Raw genomic sequence first — 21,539 nt, forward strand, 5'->3', positions numbered from 1 at the left:
TGTGATTTCTACTGAACAAGACTGAGAGACCATTTAAAGGCTCAGGAATCCTTTGCAGGTGTTATGGCTTAATTATTGTTATTATTATACAGTATTTTTAAAGCGCCAACAGTTCGCTCAGCGCTGTACATTACAATGGGAGACAGAACATGCAACAGTACGATAACAATACAATGCGATACACGAGGGGTTCGAGGGCCCTGCTCCTTGGAGTTTACAATCTAGGAGGGAGGGGATAGTGGTACAGGAGGAAATAGCTGTGGGGGATGGAGTGGTAGGAAGAGTGGAGGAGGTCGGGAATTAGCAGGGGGTGGGGAAGGCTTCCCTGAAGGGGTGGGTTTTTAGGGTGCGCCTAAAGGAGAGGAGAGTACGTGATAGTCTGATGGATTGGGGTAGGGAGTTCCAGAGTATGGGTGATGCCCTGGAGAAGTCCTGGAAGCGGGCATGGGAGGAGGAGACTAGGAACTAGAGAGAAGGAGGTCTTGTTAGGAATGGAGAATGTGTGTAGGGTGGTACTTGCATATTAGGTCGGTGATGTAGTTTGGGGCAGTATGATGGACCGCTTTGTACGTCAGTGTTAGGATTTTGAATTTGATCCGTTGGGCAATCGGAAGCCAGTGAAGGGATTGGCAGAGGGGGGTGGCGGAAATGGAGCGGTTGGTAAGGTGGATGAGTCTGGCTGCCTTATTCAGGATTGACTGAAGTGGGGATAGCCTGTGGCGCGGCAGGCCAGTGAGGAGGGAGTTGCCGTAATCGAGTCGTGATATCATGAGGGAGTGGATGAGCTGCTTAGTGGTTTCTGGGGTTAGGAACGTGCGTATTTTGGTGATGGTGGAGTCTGCATGAGTTTGTTAGTGATTGGACTTGGGGCTGGATAGGATAGATAGTACTCTGGCCTGCAGGGCGGGCCTGATGGTGGCATTATTGGACGTGATGGAGAAGTCAGTGGAGGGTGGTGTGCGGGCTGGGGGGAAGACTAGGAGCTCGGTTTTGGAGAGGTTTAGTTTAAGGAAGTGGAGCGATATCCAATCTGATATGTCGTTCAGTAGGCTTGTGATTTGGGCGGAGACTGAGGGGGTGAGGCGAGGGGTCGAGAGATAGATTTGTGTGTCGTCGGCATAGAGGTGATAGTTGAAGCTGTGAGAGTGTATGAGTTGGCCAAGGGAGGAGGGGTAGATGGAGAAGAGAAGGGGCCCGAGGACAGAACCTTGAGGGACCCCAACAGAGAGGGGGAGTGAGGGGGAGGTGGTAGTGTTATAGGTAACGCTGAAGGAGTGCTGTGATAGGTAGGACGAGAGCCAGGAGAGAGCGGAATCTCTGAGGCCAAGGGAGTGTAGTTTTTTGAGGAGGAGGGGGTGGTCGAAAGCTGTGGAGAGGTCAAGCAGTAGGAGCACTGAATAGTGGCCATTAGCTTTGGCGGTTAGCAGGTCATTGGAGAGTTTGAGTAAGGTGGTTTTGGTGGAGTGTAGGGGGCGGATGCCGGACTGTAGGGGATTGAGGAGGTTGTTGTCGTTGAGGTGGGAGCTTAGGCGATTGTAGACTAAGCGCTTGAGGAGTTTGGATGTGAATGGCAGCAGGGAGATGGGTCTAAGGTTGTTCAGGTCAGTGGGGTCCAGGGAGGGCTTTTTAAGTATGGGGGTGATGTGCGCGTGCTTCAGAGGGGAGGGGAATGCGCTGGAAGAGAGGGAGAAATTAAAGATGTGGGTGAGGGAGCATAGGATGGAGGAGGAGGGAGGTCGTAGGAGTTGTGAGGGGACAGGGTCGAGGGGGCAGGTGGTGGGACGGGTTTCAGAGAAGACCTTGGTGACCTCCCCAATGGTAGTAAGGTCGAAGGAGTGGAGTGTTGAGGGGGCTTCAGTGTGAGGAATGATAGGTGAGGTGGAGGTCTGAACAGTGGTGAGGCCAAGGGAGAGGGGTGATCAGGGGGTTGCTGTGTGAGAGGGGATGGGTGGGGAGGAAGTTTGAGCAGTGGCGATGTCCTTTGCGAATTGCGTCAATCTTGTTTTTGAAGTGATTGGCAATCTCAAGGGCGCTGAGTGAGGTGCTGGGTGGAGGTGGGGGCGGAGAGAGTAGAGAGTTGAAGGTGGAGAAGAGCCAGCGAGAATTGGAGGAGAGGGTCTTGGTGAGGGTCAGGAAGTAGGCTTCTTTGGCAGCGTGGAGGGAGGAGGTGTAGGTGTGGAAGGCAGATTTATAGCGGGTGAATGCTAGTTGGGATCTGTTTTGCGCCATAGTTGCTCCAGAGCACGACTGCGTCGTTTGAGAATTTGGTGTGATCAGTCTGCCAGGGCTGGAGCGGTCGGAGTCTGATGTTTCGTGTGGTTAAAGGCGCTAGCGAGTCAAATAGGTGATTAGAGTGGGACTCTTTGAGCCTAGAATATTGCACCTTTTCACAATATTCTAATTTTCTGAGATTGTGGATTTGGGGTTTTCATGAGCTGTAAGCCATAATCATCACAATTATGACAAATCACGGCTTGAACTATCTTGCTTTGCATGTAATGAGTCTATCTCATATATTAGTTTCACCTTTTAAGTTTTCATTACTGAAATAAATGAACTTTTGCACGATATTCTAATTTTTTGAGTTTCACCTATAGGACTAATGATTCTTTTACTATTGTGTTTTTTAATAATAAAATGTAAGGATTTCATAAAAATGCCTCTTTGCTATTGAGTTTTTATTATAAGCCTTAGCTTTTATATAAAGTAGGCTTTGCACTGCAAGCAAAAGCTACCTATTAGATTTGGGCTACTCCATATTTCCCAAAATCTTGGCAGAACAAGCATTATGCCACCCTTGCATATGGCACCATGAGCAGAAGTCAGGAAAAAACGAAATATATTTAATACATTTTTTTGCCTACAGGTTTTTTCTTTTAGGGTTCATTCACACTTGTGCATTGCAGAAATGTTCAGTAAAATGCTAGCGGTTTCCAATACGTCAATACTATAGGTGTGCGTTGAGGTGCCATTTATTGTAAATGGAATCCTAATGCATGGTACAGTAGACTGCAATGCACTGCGCACTGCAACACAACATGAATTCCATGCAATGTGGTGCGCTGCAATCATAAAAAAAAAGGGTCATGCAGGTTTTTTGATTCACTGTTGTTCATTGTCAGGCCATTAGGCTGCCTTCATGCAACGCAAATTAACAAGCCAACTGACGTGATTATGCATCTCCATGGATCACTAAAGTGGGCTCTTAATGAATGAAAGCCAAAACAGCTGATGTGCCTAAATACTGCTTTGAGCGTGTTTAGCAAAGGCATCCAGGGGAAGGAAAAAAAGTCCTGTGTGCATGAAGCTTAAAATAGAAACCTGTCTGATAGACTGTTCAAGCACAATCGCTAATAATAAAAACATTTATGAAAAAAACCCTTGGGTTACATACAGTAGTTAACAAATGGCACAAAATCCCTTAAGCAACAATAAACCATAAGATGATCTACAGTATATACTGGGACTTTTAAGGTACATAACCTTGGTAATAGCACAAGCTTGTTAGATGAAGATCTCTACAATTTTTGTTGGGTACAAAGATCGTAAAAAGATGAATAGAAATAAAACCAGCCAACAACATGGTATTTTTTTGTATATCAAAGAATTCCTAGATTGTATGCTCTAATGAGCAGGGCCCTCTGTTTCCTCTTGTACCAAATTGTATTGTAACTGTAATGTCTACCTTCATTTTGTAAAGTGCTGCGCAAACTGTTAGCGATATATAAATCCTGTATTATAATAATAATATACAGTATATCATGTCTCTGAATGCCAGGTCCCGTGTGTTGCTATACCTTCATAATATAATGTAATACAGCCAGCTCTAATACAGGTCATGTAGTCAGGAGATACCAGGGATGATTTCCTAAAGGCAAATAGGCTGTTAACTTTGTAATGGAAGTTTAATTTTGCAAGGGAACTTTCATTTAGCTTAGGGAATGAGGTGAGGTTGTGCTGATTTCCACCAATACTTATTTTCCTTGTATGTGATTTTGCATTCTTGGCAAAGTGAATTTTCATTGTATTCACTAAACTAAGGGAAATGGACAAAGTGAACAGCCTATTTACCTTTAGTTAAGCAATCCCACTGTCATTAATACTTACAGGGGTTGTTTTACTTAAACCACGCAATCAATATCTGGTGCAATTCTGCAAAGAAACCAATTAGCTTCCACTTTTTTTTGTCAAAGCCTAATTGGACAAGCTGAAGTTAGAAAAGGATTGGCTACTATACACAGTTGTACCAACTTTTGCACTCTCCAGTTTTAGCAAATTAACCCCATACTGTCTATAACTATTGCCTCTGGGTCTTCAACTTTACTTTGGTGGTCGTTGTTTGCAGTGTTGCTGGGTGGACCTACTGATATTTTGTTAAGTGCTCCTATGGGATCACTGAGGCTGCCAGGCTTTCCTGTTTGCCCAGATATTGAACTGGTTCTCTCCGTGCACATATTATGTGGTCTTAGCCTTCTTTACACAAGCCACTGGTGATTATTTGACTTTGGTTTAGAATCCAAGAAATCGTCCGTGAGAAAGAACAGGACTTGAAATGCGTCAGTGTTGGGCTCAATTGATTCTGGGTTGTTAACAGCTTCAAAATTACGCCCTGGGTTGTGGAAAAATACAACTATGAGAAGGGTTTTGCACACCACTGCTATAAATATGTTTTTAGAGCTGTAATATGGATCAAATCAGATAGCCTGATGGACATGTTTGTAGCACTTTATGAATAAAGAAAATATATTTTATGTATATCTGTATGGTTCATTTGGCACTTATTAAGCCCCTACCACCTGTACAACCAATTGATGATTTAATTTTTCTCCAAGTCTATGCTTGATGCTGGATACAGTAGCAATCTCTGTGCGCATTAATGTATTAGTATGATTGTTAGTGGAATTAAGATCTGTATGTGAGCACAGAGGACAGATATTCCACTGTATATATAAATATCCTCAAGAGAATTATACAGTTATGGTCTCTTGGATTATATTATAAGGATAATTGATAATTGAAAATTTGCTCTTTACAAGGCGATATTTTGAACTTCACAATTTAAAAGAGATTTCCAAGCGATCTCTTTACTTTTTGAGGAGCGGGGGAGGGGTTTTGTATATATTTACCAGGTCAGACAGGTTTCTCTTTTTGTGGTTAGTCAACAACACACTTCCAATTGGACAATGTATTCACAACAGTACAGGGTTGAAATTATCTCTCTGCTCTTTCCTTTTCTCAGCATATTTTAAGTCAGCACAGACTGTTAATCTCCCTCAACCCCTCACCCCTCCCAGTCTGTGTGCTGCTGTATATAGGATTGCAAAAGGTTGATATTATTTTTAGGTTCTAACACTGATTTAACTTAAAATATGTTTCCGAATTCATTTTATCTTCTCTGTATTGTTCCAGTTTTAGCATGTGGAAGTGAGGACACTAATACATTTTAACCTCTTGCCGTCCGCCTGCTGTTTATAAACGGCAGGGCGGTGGCAGTCCAAGGTCGGGTTGCCGTTCCTAAACGGCACCCGCCTTTTCTAGCTGTGCGCGCTCCCTAGGAGCGCGCACCACCGCGATCCGGTGTCCGCTGTGTCCTCCGGACACAGTGAAACACCGATCGTCGGACGGGACCTCTGTACGAGGTCCCGGTCATGTGATCACTGATTGGCGAATCAGTGATCACATGCAAAGTAGTAAGCAAGATGTCACTTGTGACATCATTGCTTACTACGTGTGAAATCTGTGAATGATCACAGAGGTCACATGGTACAAGGCTATTCACAACAGCCTTGTACCATGTGACAAGCTGTGACCAATCACAGCTCACTCAGTATTTCTCAATGACTGCAAGAATGCAGACAGAGAGAAAGAGAAATGATTGCTTTTACATCCTATATGGGTGTAAAAGCAATCAGTGTAAAAAAAAAAAAAAAAATCTTCATCACCCCCCACAAGTAGTACAGTGTCACCATGGTGACACTGTACTGCTAGGGTGACAGTATGTAAAAATAAAAAATAAAAATAAAAAATAATATAAAAAAAAATAAAATAAAAATGTAAAAAAAAATGTTTAAAAATTATAATGTTTGGTTATAAACTAATTTGGATTTTTTTTTTTTATTAAAAAAATAACGGAATAAATTTTGGCCAAGATTTAGGATGAAATATTATTTATTTGCAAAATTTTATTAAAAAAAACACTTTTTTTCAAAATTTTTGGACTTTTTTATTTACATAGTAAAAAAAATAAAAATCCCAGCGGTGAATAAATACCACCAAAATAAAGCTTTATCTGTCTCAAAAAAATGGTAAAAAATTCATATGGGTACAGTATTGCATGACCGCGCAATTGTCATTCAAAATGTGATAGCGCTGAGAGCTGAAAATTGCCCTGGACAGGAAGGGGGTAAAAGTGTCCGGACAGGAAGTGGTTAATGCAATTTTTATTAATAAAATGAATCTTTATTTAAAGTTTAGAGTATGGAAGGTTAGAACTCTCCATTTATATGGTGACTGTCACCAGCAGGACAGAAAGTGATGGGTGTGACGAACGCGGCGTCAGACCCCTGACCTTCTCACCAAACTCGTGACCGAAGGACTGGCCAATCTAAAACTGTGATGTCACGTGCGTAACAATGCCACGCCCAACTGCACCCTGTACAACAATTTTCTAGCTAATTGGACCACAATCGATGTACCGGCAGCCTGGGAGCGATTGTTACTGGGTCAGGTTAATTACGCAATTAACCCTTCACACTGCCACCACCTCCTTTTTGTACAGAGAAAGAGGAAACTCAGCGATATCAGCAATAACACTATAAAGGTTGAGATAATCTTCTGTATAACACGGTCACCGCAGTCCAGTTATACAGAGGGTTAAACAAACACACTAGCTCCTTATTGCAGGAATTCGTAAATTGCAATAAGGAGCTATAGAAACAGTTCAACACTTTCAGATTACTAAAAGGTCAAAAGGGTGCAATAAAAATATTTACAGATAAAAGATGTAACCAATATATATAAATACACAGAGGACAATAGCACAGCAAAGAGATAACAGAGAGAAGTTAGAGGGTTAAAGTACTTGCCAAAGTCCTGGGTTAGCAGATCAAGTTTCAGAGTGAAAGGGTACGGGTCTCCCCAGGTGGTTCTGATGTAAAAAGGGAGAATTCTTCTACTTCTCTTTCTTAGGCCTGACAACCCATTTTGTAGTCCCCCAGCAGGGGGTGTCTCTGAAGTCAAGGACCAATGCCCCGTTTAGAGAGGGATCGTCAGGACGTAGGCCTAAACTAGAGCCAAAATCTCTTATATTCCATATTTTGGCTCGTAACTTTCCCTATGCACAAGTGACATTCCACCCGCGGGTAGATTATTATGCAGACAAATCTGAGGAATGATTAGATATGAAATATGAAATTATACACTGATTGGTTCAAGAGATCTACTTTTCTGCTTTCCTATGTATTCCAGCCAAGGAGAGTGACCTATCAAACTGTTTGTCTCCTCGTGGCCAATCTGAACATATGCCTGGTTTTTATGTAAGTTTCTCATATCCCAAGATATGAGACATAGGGGAAAATGTATTTTAAAAGTGTTATCTGGTTCCTGCTTCTCTGGAATGTCTTTGAACTCCTGGGAAGGCTTGCGTTATCTTTTCGAAGTGCGACATTGCACAGTTCTCTTAGACAACCAGACATTTCAGCTCAAAAATGTTTTATAGCTCTGGGCTTCCTGCTGTGCCCTGGCCAGCCTGTGACACGCCTAACACACAGGCCATATGTCAATGTGTATGAACAGAGAGGAAGGGGGAGAAGGAGGGGAGAACATGGAGAATTCTTAACAAAATGGAGGGTTGGAGCAAAATGGTTGAACCGCGTCCATCTCTGGGTGTACGCTTGCTACAATGGGTAATATAATATTTTCCTCACATTGGAGAGATTTAGTAGAAGAAAACCTCCCCAATAGGTCACAGACAGAAAACACAAAGCATAAAAGCCGTTTTTACCAAATTCTTGAGTTGCAATACACTTTCACTGATGCTTGTGTATCATTCTTTTGTGGGGAAAGTTATATCTGCATGACTTGCATTCAACCAATTTCAACCAAAGGCCAGTTTTCAAAAATGGCAATGTTGCCTTTTGTTAGGTGTCCACATTTTTCAAAATGGCAAGACAGCAGCAGACTACAATATAAAAAGGTTGTGTTAAACTCAACCTAACCTCTGAGGGTGCTATACTGAATGCGTTCAGCGTGTACTATGCAGCTTGTCTGTAGTGCCAGCTGCAAGAGGCCACTACAGACATTAATGATGTTTTATATTGCTTCAGAGTTGCCCTTGCAAATTATGGGCCAGTTCACACCAGTGCATTTTAGCGCAGCTGTAAAATGTAGATCAATGGAAGGGTATCTGAAAAAACAATAATTTCCAATGTGTCTAATTCACACCATAATGTTACGTTGAGCTAAAATGCAAAATGTATGTCAACGGACGTCAAAGTGTATGTCAACAGACATCAGCGCACATTAAAGCATGCCTAAAATTCATGGCATTATACATGCATTTTAGCGTAGTCAGTAAAAACTTAGGTAAGTAAATTAATCTACCATGAATGTAACATTAACCCCTAAACTATTGGTCATGTTATCCTGTCCAGTCCATATAAGCCTTTGATATGATTTGTACCATAGGCTCACATTTGTCAATAACATTTCAACATATAGGGTGGCCACAAGGTTATTATTCTTATTGGCATTTTTCTGCATGGCCAAGAATTTGCTCCCTATGATGTTATTTCTTCCAAGAAACTTTAATAGCCTTTTAAAATATTTTTACAGTTATACCGCTGTTAATGAGATCTCCTGGAATCAAGAGCAGTGTAAATCATGAAAGCTGCAGTCTTAAAGGTCCTAATAAAGCTAGCACCATTGCTTTGATGGTAATTTGCAGACTTTCCCAGTACTCACTCCCACACACATGCTCACACACTCTTTGTAGTTGTGTAAATTGTAAGGTCAGAGTGTTTAGATATCAGAAGAAGAGCCTATCTCCGAGTTTACTCAGACTGGTAGAGTTAAACCAGAATACCAATGAAGACTCACTCTTGTGCTACACATCTGAACTCCAGGTCTGCTTACTTTGAGATTTCCATCATGACATGTTAACAATTGTGGAACTACAAATGCAGGTATGCCCTAAAAGCTCACTAACATCCTAACAGCTTCAGAGCTACAGGTTATCGAAGCATGCTTTTACACAAGGTTACGTGGAGGTCAAGGTGTAGAATGTGAAGACTCCATTATTACACTGTGGAACTGCCATGTGGACACTATCCAGATAAACAAGGTTTCTTTTTTTATAGCAATTTGGCATTTGTTTGTATTTTAAATAAAAAAATAACTTTAACATTTTTAACTTAAAACATCAAAATTTAGAGGAAGAATAGAAATATCTTAAAACTATTTGTATTTTCAGAAACAAATTCCTTAAACCTAAGACTCTTGGAAATCAGAACACTATTTTGGAAGATATTAGCTTTTATGTATGTATCCTTATAATATATATATTTTTTTTTAAGCGTAAGTGTAAGCAACAACTTTATTGGTACATACCAATAAAGTACATCCAATGGTGCTGCTCTTTACTTGAAAAATGTTACTTACATGCAGCCTCTGACTGTCATGTCACCACTAATGTTCTGGCAGAGTGGCTGGAGCACACTTTGCACAGCTCCTCCATTCAGAAAATTTATTGTATTCATTTCAGACTTTGCCAGTGTAAGACTCCCTAACTAGTTTTATTACATAGAATTTGTCCCACCTTCAAAAACCTTCTGCCCATCAGCAACCGCAACAAGTGTTGAAGTAGTTGGCAGAAATTTCAATGTCAAATGATGTTTTTTAAATATTGTATGACAAATTTATTTGCAGGGTAATTGGTGTATATCATTGTAGTATGTGTAAGAGCTTAAGATTAGGTATGGCAGATTTTACATAGTAACATTGGTTCATCTTGGACCAATGTAAGTGTGTGTGTGCCACATATGTGGGTTCTCCATGGACACTGGACTCTGAAGCTAGTGGATATCACTTAGTAGCAGTGCCTTCTACAGGGGGACATTCATACTTACATTGATCCAAGTTGGACCTATGTATCTACTGCATGCAAAAATTGCCATATAAAAATATATAATTGCTATGTAAAAATAAACATCAGCTTTAAATAGGCTGTGCAGACTAGAAGGTGTAGCTTGCTAATCAAATGTATAATTTTTAAAAATCAGCAATACCTTCTTGGATGTGTTTCTGTCCTTATTTTCACAAATCTTCCTGTATATACAGTATACAGTAAGAAATTGCACAGTAGGTTAACAACATGTCTCTTGCGGAACCTCACCAATTTTAAATGAATGTTCTTCCCCTAATTTAAGTACATTCTCCACTTTTAATGGCTTGCTGGGTGCACAGCAAAAAAAGATGCCCCTGGAACAATGTTTTAAATGTTGGAAACTAAAGTATGGGAATGGGAGTTCAGCTTTAACATAACCATGTTCTATTTCAAACTATTGTGTTTTCACTCTGCATTTCCTTCTTTATGACATAACTATAAATTACGGAGACTAGAAAAATTAGCGGTTATTCAGTATTCAATGTATAGTTGTAATTTTGTAGAACAAAATACATTATTTGGATTTCCACTACCAGAACAATCTAACCGGAATGGTCATATATTTGGTATATAATATTGCACTGCACATAGAGCTGATTGCTTTCCTTAAGTAAGCCTTCATTCTATTAATGGACCTTTCTCCACTGCAACCCTTCTCCCCATCACTATTTAAAAGAGCCAATTAATATTTAGGGAAACACAGTAGCTGCTAGACGGACCTGGATGCTCATCAGCATGGGCAATCTACAAGAATCTAGAGACAGCCAGCTATGGCATAAGACAGGGTATAGTGGAGGAGTGGCAGATTGCAACAGAACATTTTTGGATTCACTGTGCACATGTTTTTGGTTTTTTGGGGGGTTATTTTAGAATAACCCTGAAAAAAAAGAGTTATAGTGATTGTAAAGGCATTTTTTTAAACTAATAAAATAATTTATACTTAGCATTTCTGTGTAATAGTATTGTACAGAGCAGCCCCCTACCTCCTTTTCTGGGGTTCCCTATCAGTACTGTCCACTCCTCCATTCCTTCAGGTGCCCGCTCAGCAAGCTGTGTACTAATATGGGCACTCATGTGGGCACACTTCAGAGCCGGGCTGTGTGCACCATAGACACACACAGAGTGGCTTGGCCATGGGCTCCGCTCTCTTCTCACTGGATTTGACTGACAGCACTGGATCATGAGAGAACAGGAGAGGTGTGCAAACAGGTATTGAAATGTGTTTTACCTTAATGCAGACAATGCATTAAGGTAAATAAAAAACTTTTGAGTTTAGAACCATTTTGGGGGTAGATTGAAAAAAAAGGAGAGGGTCTTGTACTTTGCATCACAATGAAAGATTACCTAATGCAAAGTCACAGCATTTCACACTCCCATGCCTGATTTGTTTGGTCTCCAAATATCATGGCTTATTCTATGCATTAAAATGCATGCGCACTGGTGTACTTTGTGTAGGGGCAGGAAAGGGCTGTTTTAAGCAACACATCACACAATTTACATTTGTTCTTTGTTTTTTAAATTTTAGTGAAATGTTACAAATTGACAAGTCATTCAAGTCAAATTGTGAAGCAACCTAGTCACACATTGGAGTTGATTTACTAAAACTGGAGAGGGCAAAATCTGGTGCAGCTCTAACTTCCTTGAACAAGCTGAAGTTATTATTATTATTATTATACAGTATTTGTATAGCGCCAAAAGGTTTGCTCAGCGCTGTACATTATAGTGGGGGACAGAACATGAGACAATACAGTAACAAAACAATACACGAGGGGTTCGAGGGCCCTGCTTTTTCGAGCTTACAAGTTCAAAGCTGATTGGCCACAATGAACAGCTGTTCCAGATCTTGCACTCTCCAGTTTTAGTAAATCAACCCCATTGTGACAACCTGCAGTGCAGTATTATAGTATGTAAAAAAATATATATTTAAGATAAAATGTTGATTCAGTAAACTACATGTATCTGTATTTGTGCTCCTTAAGCTGGCCATACATATATTCAATCAGCCTACAGGGTCCGGTAAAATTTCCACCAACACGTGGACTTACCCATTCAACTGCAGTCAATTGTTTAATCAAATTCTGTCTACGGGACATGTTAGAAAATTTGGGTCGATCGGTGGCTGCAGCTGCTGATCATTGTTTTCTAACAGCGGGAGAAATTCCTCCATCCACCTTGCATGCCAGCCAGTTATTTTGAAAAACTGTGGAAAAGTTTGGAAAGCACTTGTCATTCATGAATGCTGTCAAACAGGTACAAATGCAGATGTGGATGCACAAGCAGATTGAGAAAGCTGGTTACAGAGAAAAAGAATCCTACAAGACTTTTACGAGTAGCATTTTAGATCTGGAAAAATACATTTCTACATTCATAAATTTAATTTGTTACAATATACAGCTATAGCATAGTTTTAAAAACAGTATATTTCTTGCAAAATATATATATTAATTATAAAGCCCAAACAAATAGTTACAGTATGCAGTTAAATAGATATTGTAATAACAACATCAATTTTACAGACATACCTCTACTCTTCTGTTACAGGTATTGTGCATGGTATCCAAATATGACTGTGCAGTCCAATAGGCACCAGATTTTACCTACTGCACTCAATAACAGAACTTGTAGTCAGGCATAGGCCCTCATTTTCTCTGCAATACATACATGTGTGAGGGCACCTTTGCTGGGGAGGGAAATGTGGTTGTGTTACTAAGTTATGCTAGCATAGAGAACTGAGGTGGGAGGGCAGGAAGAAGCATTTTCACTTGGAGCAAAGGGCATTTTAAGGTATTTTCAATGAGAAAGCATAACATATGCAAATTGGATCATGCTTTGCTGGGGGTTTTTTCTTCCTCTGGACCAACTGTGGGTATAGGATTATAACTTTTTTTTTGTTATGGTTGAACTAGATGGACTTTTGTCATTTTTCAGCCAGGCTAACCAACTAATATGGAGGTATTGGATTTTACCTAGGCTGTAAGCAAAAGGAAGCATTCCTCCAACTTATTTTCCCCAGCAATCACTGCAGCACAGAAACTTTGCAGCAAGTCACAAGATGAAAGCCAGTAGCAGAGGTCTAATATGTACTAACCAAGAACTGTACAGGCATCAGAATTTATTTGTAGGGCTGTGTCCCCTGTGTGCCAACATTTCAGCCCAGGAAGATGTTGACACTGCATAGTGCCTAAACAAAGGTTGTACAGCCCTCCTGGAAAGAAAGTAAATAAAGGCATTGTCAGTAAGCTCACTGTGATCTCTCTAAAAAGCAACAAATACCAGGTACAAATAAACACCTAACGTTTATATTATGGTAATTACATAATTCATTTTTGCAAGTAATCATTATTTATGGGCTGGTTCACCCCAGAACTTGATACGAGTTTTTTAAAAGTAGTGCATACACTACTTTTTGTATGATGCAGTACAATCACAGTGCCCTGAATCACACAGGAACTACACAGGAATGGAGACTGCATTCCTGCATGATTCAGGTGTGAACCAACTGTAAAACTTGCATTAAATTTATCTAAATGTAGCACTACCCCCATAGGAGTCGCTAGAAGATTTGGGTCCCCTTATAGTCTTGCACAGCCAGAAATCACACATTTTCACTTGAGAGAAATAGCTAGTAATCTGGGCCACCGCAGATAAAACAGTATCCTTCGCTGGAAAGTAGAGAGTGAGAATATAATCAATGTACACAACACTGACATAGTCTGTGTATCTATTACTAACTTCATGTAATTGAGTTTAAAAACACTTATAGATCAGCAAGGTAAAAAAAAGATGTTCTAAACTATTTTTATTGGTAAGCATGCAAATCCATATTATTGTTACTTAATATGGTATTATTATTATTATGTCTTTGTTCACATCAGAATGCATATGTTAGGATCAGGGGCGGACTGACAACTCATGGGGCCCCCAGGCAATATGGGATCATGGGGCCCCCCGTGTCCTTGCCCAAACTCAAAAAAGCCTATGAAAAAGGTACCAGGGGCATCTCATGGGGCCCCCTACTGACCCCGGGCCCTCAGGCAGTGTCCGAGTTTCCAAATAGTCAGTCCGCCCCTGATTAGGATGTATCAACATGAATTTCAGAGGTGAGACTCTTTAAAAACTGAATTAAATTTTTTTTAAAAAGTCAACAGTGCTCTGTGCCACCGGCCACTTGACACTGTACCACTGTCTGAATTAGTTGTATGTTTGAGAGGCAACCCTAAAAAAATCTACAATACTTCTAAATACAGATTATTTACAAATTTAGCATTTTTTGGCTGTACGTCTGTGGATCACAGAAGTCCAGGTCCAGGCAGGGGAAAGATCCCAACTTTGAAGTCAGGATCCACCCCAGAGTCTGGAGTGGCCCCTGGCTCAGCCTCTCAGTGAGCCACTGAGAGGCTGAGCCAGTCGCTCCCTCCCCCTCCACAGCCCAGCACTCCAGTGAGCGCTGGGGGGGGGGGGCAGAGCAGACAGTGGTGACTGACAGTCCCACTCTCTGCTTACAACAGCTGTGAGAACTCAGTGATCAGCAGTCATGTGAATGCCCAGTTCTCACCCTTAGAACTGGCAGGGGACAGATGCAGCATAGGACCGATGCTGCATCCATCTAGACAAGTATAAGTATTTCTCTTTTAAGTAAGTTAAAATTACACACTATAAGCACTCGTTTTGCCATTTGTGCCCCCCCCCCCATGCCAGTGGGGCTCCACTCTGCATGGACTGGTTACATCAGAGGTTTTATAGCAGTAGAGTTTCCTATATAGCTCTGGGGTCTACCTTTGGTGCATATGTTTCTCTAGAATGGTTCTCCTGTGTCACCTTGATTGAACTGCATGAAATTATTGCAATAAGTATAGATTGCAGTTTTTACTTTCAGTGTGCCCTCAGGTATTTTCAACCTTATTGGTTTGTTAGAGATTGCTGCATTTAATCACTTTAGCGTTTAAGACAATAACTTATAGCACCCCTTATTAATTGTCCCTCTTTTTGATTTGATGAATAGTCCTCTAGAAAAAAAAAATTTATTAGTTGACCACCAGTGCCGATGCTAGTGCTGGGAACCCAGGGTACATACGCTGCCTCTTATATCCCCAAGTCCCTGATGCCACGAGAACTGGTCACTGCAGAAGCCTGTTGGCCACCTCTCTTAGAATGATAGACTTCAGAAGGGAAGTTTCCCATAGGCCCCTCCTCGACTCTGACTGGTCACATGACATAAAACAAGAAGTAGCCTGGGAGGAAGGAAATCCCCAGGGTGGTACAGAGAGGTGAAGATTTGTGCTTGAAGGTGGGAATGGGGCATGGCAGGGAAGTCTTGTACTGGGAGGGGTGATTGGGGTGAGGAGTAGTGCTTGGGGGGGGGGGAATGGTTTGTGCTAGGAGTGGCAATGTGGAGGGATTTGTGCTGGGAGGGGAGATTTTGGGGGTTACATGGTTTGTGCTAGGAGGTAGGAATTTAGGGGGAAGAAATTGATTTGTGCTGGGAGGGGGGACTTTTTAATGAGAGGAAGGGAAATTTTTGCTTTTTTGTTTGGGGAAAATTTTGGCTTGCAGAGACAATTTGTCCTTGGAGTAGAGGGGGTGAGTATGCATATTAGTGCTGTATTTTTGTTTGTTTTTTTTGGGAGGGAGGGATTTTTTTGCAGTTAGCAAACAATTAGGGAAATTATTGCCCCTTGCCTTTAAGCCCCTCCTGCTGTTAACAAAAAACATTCTTGTTCTGGAAATGTTATACTTAGGCAATTCCCATCGACATATTGATCAGTGGTTCCAAATTAATAGTAACTACAACAGTAGGGAACAGACACAAAAGGATTCACTCAGTCTCTTTCCAAATAACTGCTCTATTTATTCAGCGCAATAGATGGGTTTAATACACATGCTTACGTAGGAATCACATTAATATTACAATTGTACTCAGGGCTGCTATTAAAAACCACGGGGCCCCATACAGCCAACCTGAGAGGGCCCCACCCCACCAAAAAAAAAAACACAGTTCACTTTGCTTCAGTTATGAATGAACACAGTGAGTGATTGGTATCTATCACTCATTGTGTTTATTCAGGAAAGGAGGGGCCTGGTAAATGTGACATATTTACCAGACCTTTCCTCAACTCTCCATCCTGAAGTATCCTATTGAGTGCTTGCTGGTGGGTAATCCGGTAGCACTGTGAGAGCCATAAAGGGGATTGTTTCCAGTAACTGCCCCCCTGCCGTGTCGATCACCCTCCCCACTCACATTCGATTTACCCAGCTGCTTGGGCCCCCGTGCTGGCCTGGGCCCTGTACAGGAGGACTAGTGATATGCCTTTATCCACGGCCCTGATTGTACTCTTATGGTAACAAGGGCTGTAACATAAGCGAATGGGACCAAAACATTATTAGTGTCATGTGCACAATGAGTGCAGTGTGCAGTACATAAGCAAATCATAGAAAAATAGAATACAGTTATATACAGAATTTACCATTTCTTTCACAGTGTTGAATTATTGCTCTGCTTTTGGTGCACAAAAGCTACATAAGGTATTTTACAATCCTACCAAAACTTCTGCTAACTAGCAAAAGCATTAAACTGCACTAAACCTGTGATCCAAGTTCAAAATAATTGCATATTTTACTTTTAAAAGTAGGTACAATATAAAGTAAAAGTTGTTTAAAAAAGCACTTGTTGGTATTCCATCTGGTCTACGTAACTAGAGATGTGGCAAAGATATGTTGTCTGCCTACATTCTTTGTGTGCTAATAATGTTCATATACTGTATATATATATATATATATACACATATATATATATATATATATATATATATATATACACACACACACACATATATACTGTATATGTACTTTATGTTATAGTGAAGGCTTTCACAGCTGGGAAAAACAATGTAAAAACAAAAGTTTCCCTGCAACATAGAGGTAGCACAACCAGCAACTGTGGTGCATAGAACATTAAAAGCTATGTTAAATAATATTTTTTTTTGCATATATGCTGCTGTTCTTGACAGTTCTAGCAAATGCAGTGAAGAGGTATTAAATCTTGTTTGCCAAACTGCCTGAATCTACTCTGTCCTCATCAAAATCTTTCATTGGATCATCATCAACATGACAGCAATACAATGTTGAGTCATGCCTTAAATTCATTTTTTTTCTTCCTTGTCTTACACCATTAAACGCAGTATTGTTTTTAAAGCAAAAAGGAGGCAGATGGCACTGTTATTCCATATTGACAAATTGTACTGTGACACCTAAAAGTGATAGTAATTTATTGTGATTTAGGTGTCCTTTTATCATGCAGCGGTCATTTACCTGTAAATGACCGCTGCCCAGTTCTCTGGCACTCTCAGAGGAGATAGTTCTCCTTTGAATGCCTGTTCATGTTCTCCTAATGAGGAGAGAAGCGATCTACAAATGCTTTGAACTGTAGAAAACAGCTGTTGTTACTGTAATCTCAGGAGATTACAGTAAGAGATCAGTCAAACACACAGTTTACTAAGCAACAGTAAATTACCGCTGCTTCGTTTGCTGCTCCACCTATTCTCCACCTCTGGGCTGGAGAATCTGGAGGGAGAATTTTCACACAGATCGCCAGTGAAGGGCTGACATCGCTCCTTCATACACTGGCCGTTTCTGGCAGATTCTCTGTGTGCTGAGATGATCAGTGGAGAACATGTTCTCCGCTGATTATCTGTTTCCTAAACCACTAATGATCTGAGATCAGCAACGATCCTTAGGATTGTTCGATCGCTCGATCCTTAGATTGCAGTTTCATAAAAGGACACCTAAATGTAAAGATAGCATTCCCCATGGAGGAAAGGTTGTGGACTACAAGCTCCTAGAACATTTTCTAGATCTCCTAGTGTAGGCCCAGTCTTTCTTGACCATGGCCATTCTCAGATAGTTTGTTGTGAATTTTTGCATAAATATATAATTGTGCTTCTCAATACTACACCCTACCCCGCCAGTTCTAGATGAGGGCAGCTGTGATTAGACACAGTACAGTGAAAAGCATATTGTTTTATAATGTATTGTTTTATATTAGATCATATTTTTATTCAGGCAAAATAACAATCACAAATAAAATCTATGGATTATTCTTTTAAAGTAGCAAAATAATATTGAAATACTGAAAATAAGGGTTTGATATGATGGATTCTTTAAAACATTAATACTTGTTGGCAAAATAGCAAAAAATAATTTGCAGGAATATGGGACCAATATTTTGGGACAAAAACATTTGACTTGCACCAATTATCTTGTGCAAAAGCTTTCTGGATCACACATTGTCTGGGCAGGCAGCTTTCCTCAAGTCGTCTAATTATGTTTGCTTATTCACAATTTGCTCATATTGGTCATAAAACAGAAGGACCATATGGCTTTCTGTATCAAGTGAAAACAAATTTGTATATTAAAAGATGTGAACACCAGAATAACCCCAGCAACCATGTTTCTTCTTCAGCATGGTTGCTTTGAAATGTGTTCCAGCTCCAGCATTATCCAACAACATAAGGTGGCTTCATATCCTGGGCCCTGTGTTCCATCCACAGCTCTGCAGTGAGATCAGTTCCCTGTTTCCATTCCATCTCCGCTCTCTTGCCGTTCCCTGCTTCTATTCCCTCTCTGCTCTCTTGTCGTTCCCTGCTTCTATTCCATCTCCGCTCTCTTTTCGTTCCCAGCTTCTATTCCCTCTCTGCTCTCTTGTCGTTCCCTGCTTCTATTCCATCTCCGCTCTCTTGTCTTTCCCTGCTTCTATTCCCTCTCTGCTCTCTTGTCGTTCCCTGCTTCTATTCCATCTCCGCTCTCTTGTCTTTCCCTGCTTCTATTCCCTCTCTGCTCTCTTGTCGTTCCCTGCTTCTATTCCCTCTCTGCTCTCTTGTCGTTCCCTGCTTCTATTCCCTCTCTGCTCTCTTGTCGTTCCCTGCTTCTATTCCATCTCCGCTCTCTTGTCTTTCCCTGCTTCTATTCCCTCTCTGCTCTCTTGTCGTTCAATGCTTCTATTCCATCTCCGCTCTCTTGTCTTTCCCTGCTTCTATTCCCTCTCTGCTCTCTTGTCGTTCCCTGCTTCTATTCCATCTCCGCTCTCTTGCCATTCCCTGCTTCCTTTCCATCTCTGCTCTCTTGCCAGTGGCCAAGGCAAGGCATTCTGGGTGCCTGTTTGATCTCTGTCCCAGAGGCTACCTGACTGTCATGCTGAGCTCTTTTATTAACTTTGTGAGTGCTTTTTTACACTTTCTATTAAAATTACATTTTACATGCTAGACTATGGTTGTTGCGGGTGAAGTTAGGAGTTGATTGGCTACCATGCATAGCTGCACCAGATTTTGCAGTTTTAGTAAATCAACCTCAATGCATGCATTTCAGTTACTCTTAATTAGGGATGAAGTTCTAGTGCAGGAACTTTGCTTGTTCAGGTGTTTCAGGCCTGAACATTTTATAAAGTAGGCTTTTCTCCAACTACTCTATATGACAGCTTCTTTCTTCTGCTGTTAAGGTTGATAAGAAAGTGACAGATGCCAGCAACCACTGCATCCTTAGCAACCAGTGACATTCCCCAGTCAACTTTGTTGACCATTGCCTTCAGAATATATAGTATATAACATATGAGAGGTTTAACAAATCTTTAGGTCTAAACATGTTAACATGTGTGGTGACGTCACAACGCTCGCGGAGTTTGGTGGATTAGCAACACAAGAATGCCGACTGACATACACAGTACATACCGTTGATTGTATACTGGCTGTATTCGGTGCAATTGAGCACAGATAATATGTGAGAGGCTCATTGTAAGTTTTTATATAAAATGTTTTAAAGGATAAAACACTATTTTTGCCTATCTACTTTTTATGCTGAGCGGTGTAGTGAGAAGGAGGAGGTTGTACATGGAGGATGCAATCTGCCTATAAGAGAGAATTCCAATCCAGGAGACACCATTACAGAGTCAAATTAAAGGGACACAAGGGCTATTTGACCAAACATTACTGTATATGTGAGGTCAAAAGCTCCAGGTAATGGCACATCTGGTATGTTGGTGGAGGTGCACAAATAGTGAGAAGATTTAAAGTGTTTTATAATTGAATATTCATCTGTTGATGGTTCACCACACATATTGGAGGAACACAAACAAGGACTGAACTATTTTTGTGGGACTCTCTTCATTTAATTTGATTAAATGTTTTTTGTATTTTACTTATGAGGTTTTGAGGCCAGAATGTGCAGAAGTATTCTGCATTTGACAAACTACACAGCTTTTTGCATTTCATGATAAAGCAGGGCACTAATCTTTGATTTGTATATGTACAGCACAATATTATGAGTATGTGTAAAGTGTGAGCAGCTTTCATTGGGTGGAAGTATAGGGAGTATTATATTGGTTGGAGATTGTGCAATAAATTGTATACAGCTGCTCACAAGATTACACTTTTTTACAGAAGCTGTCAATTGCTAGTAATTTAAACAGCTTTTTTTTGCAAATGTCAGTTTTGCTGTAATAGATTGCATACATTGTGCACATGTGCCACTTCACAGGAAAGCTAAGGACATCCCCCAGGCATGTTAGTCCCATGGGCAATATGTTTAAAAGGCTAAATCCGCTCAAAAATCTTAAATACAGGTGCATCTCAATAAATTAGATCATCAAAACGTTCATTGATTTCAGTAATTCAGTTCAAAAATTTAACCGCATATATTATATAGATTCAATACACACAGAGTGATATATTTCAAGCATTTCTTTCTTTTAATTTTGATGTTTATGGCTTACAGCTAGTGAAAACTTAAAATTCAGTATCTCAGAAAATTAGAATATTGTGAAAAAGTTCAATATTGTTGACTCATGGTGTCACACTCTAACCAGCTAATTGACTCAAAACACCTGTAAAGGTTTCCTGAGCATTTTAATTGTGTCTCATTCTGGTTCAGTAGGTTACAAAACAATGGGGAAGACTGCAAACCTGACAGTTGTCCAGAAGTCATTGACACCCTCCACCAGGAGGGTAAGTCACAAAAGGTCATTGCTAAAGAAGCCAGTTGTTGAGTGCTGTATCCAAGCATTTTAATGGAAAGTTGAGAGCAAGAAAAAAGTGTGTTAGAAAAAGGTGCACAAGCAATAGGGATAACCACAGCCTTGAGAGGATTGTGAAGCAAAGGCCATTCAAGAATTTTAGGGAGATGGACTACAGCTGATGTCTGTGCTTCAAGAGCCACCACACACAGACGCATTCAGGACATGGGCTACAAGTGTCGCATTCCTTGTGAACCAGAGACTAAAGTCTAAAGTTCTCTTTTTGGATGAAAGTAAAACCAAGGTCCCAGAGTCTGGAGGAAGATTGGAATCCAAGTTGCATGAGGTCCAGTGTGAGGTTTTCACAGTCAGTGATGA

Source organism: Staurois parvus, unplaced genomic scaffold (genome assembly GCF_062004578.1).
Source record: "Staurois parvus isolate SC_StPar_1 unplaced genomic scaffold, SC_StPar_1.0 ptg000701l, whole genome shotgun sequence".
NCBI lineage: Eukaryota > Metazoa > Chordata > Amphibia > Anura > Ranidae > Staurois > Staurois parvus.